Raw genomic sequence first — 3,446 nt, 5'->3', positions numbered from 1 at the left:
CCCATTTTCTTGTTTCCTTATCCACCTTGATTCTGTCCTTTGACTTGGTGGTTGTTTGTTTTTTCCAACTGCTTCACTTTTTCTTACACACGCTCAGTCCAGACGTCCTGTGGATTCTTAGAAGAATAAGGCTTATTTCTCACTGGCAGCATAGGGTATAAAACTGACAAGGACTCTTATACTTAATTAATGGATTTTTTAAAAAAATTTTTAAACTCACCACACCTCCCAGAAATCTAACAGGTTATATAAATTTTTAACTTAGATAATACCTGATGCCCAGTAAGGAAAATCTCCTTGAAAGTCCCTATAACTATTGGCCAGACTTAGTGAGCTAGCTTATTACGACGTTGCTCCATTTTTTGGTAACAATTGCCCACAGGACTACAGGATAGCCTAAAGCTGAGAACTGTCTTCAAGGAAGAGCTGATCCATAGAGAGAGGGACTTTCAAATATGATACGGTCACATTAGAAATGCTGAGGCCAGACACGTGTGCTGCTGTCTGGGATTCTGAGAACTGACTGCTTATTTTAAAACTGTTGTCATAGGAGTATAATTTTCTTATTTCTTCCTTAAATATCTGAAATACCATATTATGACTTATAGTCCACAGGAGAGCAATGTTGAGCTGCAGGAAAATCCTGCCAGCTTTTTTATTTGCAAAAAAAAAAAAAAAAACCATATAGAACTGATTAATTTAAAAATAAATGAATTGAAACAAATTAACTAATTTAAATATACTACAAGATGACAGTTCTTTAATAATGTCCCCACGTCAAATGCTAACTGGTTTCATGTTTGCCATACTGCTAGTTAATTTGTAAAGATATAAATTATCCTTGTCACTCAAAGCCAAACCATTGGAGTAGAGTGTGTTCTCCTTTGTGCCGCTTTCTTTATTTCAGGCGTCCAAATGCTTACATTCTTTGTAGAGGTAGTGGCATTTTTAATATTTTTCTGTGTGGTCTGTTGCTGATGGCTCTGCTTGCAGAAATCAGAATTCCTATAGCTCACACTGCTCATCCGTCGTGACGTCTTATCTTCGTCAGAATTGAGGTTGCCTTTAAATGCCTCCATGAGGCTCTCAGAGTAAGGGGCTCACCATATACACTGTTTAAAGTGCATTATAAAGAACAAGACAACATTATATTTCAGTCAAACTTTAAGATGAATATCTTGGTCCTATATCAGGATTATTTTCAATGAAGGAGCCATGGGCCAGTGCAGCACACTATCATTTCAACCTGCACTGAAAGCAAGTCTATTTTGAATTTTTGAAGCAAGCATTGTAAATAGAACTTAAATATAATTATGTGATAGTGTGGGAAAGCAATACTTTTTCTGTTGCTGTGAAACCTTATCTGACTGCTAAATTGAAAAAGGAAATTTATCTTTCCTCTAGACATCCCTGTGTCCCATTCACTGGAGCACAGAGCTAGGGGTCTCCCTGTCGCTGTCTGACAGCACCATCTGGCTGCAGGAGCACAGTGCATCTGTCTGCAGTTTGGTTCCTGAGTCTGAGGATGCCGTTGAAAGAAGCCACAAACCACTGGATCAGTAATAACAATAGCCAATGTTTATTATTAAATGCTTACTGTATGTAAAATACTGTTATCTAAATACTATAATTATTTTATTTAATCCTTACAACATGTTATAAGTTCTATTGTAAACACCATTTACTGGATGAGGAAACTGAGCTGTAGAAGGAGTGAATAGTTTTTTCAAGGTCACAAAGCTTCCCAAGAACAAAGCAGGCACAATCCAGGGGCCTTCTCCTCCTCACCACTTCCAGGTTAAGTTAAACATAGAGGGGATCAGAGACTAGGAGAGGTGACGCATATAGTGTTTCAGGGTAAAAGGGGTGAATATATGAATATTGGGGAACATTTTAAATATTTATTCAGTATCTCTTGTTTAACGTAGTGCTTCTAGGTAGATGTGGGTGGATGAGAATGGACAAGGGTGCCAATAAGGAACATTACATACAATTTACTCTTTTGATCTACCTGCAGGGCTTAACATTTAGAATTGCAGATTTTTATTCTTTTTATATTATAGTAATATGATAAATGAGTTATAACCTCCTGGAGGGTAGAAATTGCATCATTAAATATGTTTTATTTATTTGCTTATTTTTAGAGGGAGGGGAAGGGAGGGAGAAAGCAAAGGTGAGATGGATCAATGTATAGTTGCCTCTTGTGTGCCCCTGCTGGGGGCTTGGTCTGCAACCCAGATATGCGCCCTGACTTGGAATTAAATCTGCAACCCTTTGGTTTGCAGGCCAGCACTCAATCCACTGAGCCACACCAGCCTGGGGTGAAATTGCATCATTTCATTATCTGCATCTTTTAGTACACCTAGTCTTCTTATAGCATGAATATCTGGATAGAGAGGATTTGGAAAAATAAATAATTGAACCCCCCAAATTAGGCAGAAGTAAAAGGCAGATGCTTGCAAAGTCAAATGCAGAAACAACTGACACATAATTTTTAGCCATAGTTTAGATCTGAGTAATTAGATCTTTGAGGTAATTTTCTAAATGGACATTGTTCACATATATGTAGAGAGTTCTATTTGACTGTTTTTAATTTAACATTTCTTCTCTAGAAGTGAATGACACTATATAATTCCTGTAAAACTCTAGTCAAACACTGAATTATCACCACTGATAGTGTGTATATTTATTCATCTTATGAGATTTAGAACTCTACATAAACCAATACTTTTCAAGAAATTACAGTGAGGAGTGAGTAGTCTCGCTTGGAAAAGAAGCCCTTCCCAGGGGAGAGAAGATTGAAGAACTTCTGGCAGTGTGTGTGCATGATAATGGAAAACAAAGTAAATGTAGAAGAATAAAGCAAAAGTAAGATATACAGATTTTATAGAAAGAGGATAAATAAAGAGAGAAGATCTGGACTAATTGGGAAAGGCAGGGGGAAGAACTGGGTAAATTAGAGCAATCTGCACAGTAATTTCCTCATTTCCTTGTTCAGACATGGCCCATTAATAAAAGGTCCTAATTGAATACATGCAGCAGTAGGGCCCACGGGTCATTTCCATGACTGTGCTGCTGTGTGAATACACAGTGGAGGCAATGTTGTCACTGGGCTGGCCTTGCATCACGCTGGGGTGAAGGGGTTCGTGTGTCCATCCCACACCATCCCGACCAGCAATGGCACCCGGACTTTCCTGGAAACCTCTCATCCTCAGATTTCTCCCCAGGAGAAATATGGAGAAAAAGAACCAGAATTGGAAATAAAAACAGAAAAAGAAAAACAGGATAGGAGGGAAGGAGAGTGTGAAAGAGAGAGGGAGAGAGAGAAAGAAGTCAAAGGGAAAAATAAACGACACATGGTCAGAATATTGTTTTAAGGTTTACATTAAAATTTGAAATGTAAACTAGGGATTTAAAGATATGTATAAAACCCCAACCTTATACCA

Source organism: Phyllostomus discolor, chromosome 2 (assembly GCF_004126475.2).
Source record: "Phyllostomus discolor isolate MPI-MPIP mPhyDis1 chromosome 2, mPhyDis1.pri.v3, whole genome shotgun sequence".
NCBI classification, from domain to species: domain Eukaryota; kingdom Metazoa; phylum Chordata; class Mammalia; order Chiroptera; family Phyllostomidae; genus Phyllostomus; species Phyllostomus discolor.
The sequence above is the reverse complement of the archived record's forward strand: the minus strand, read 5'-3'. Positions refer to the sequence as shown.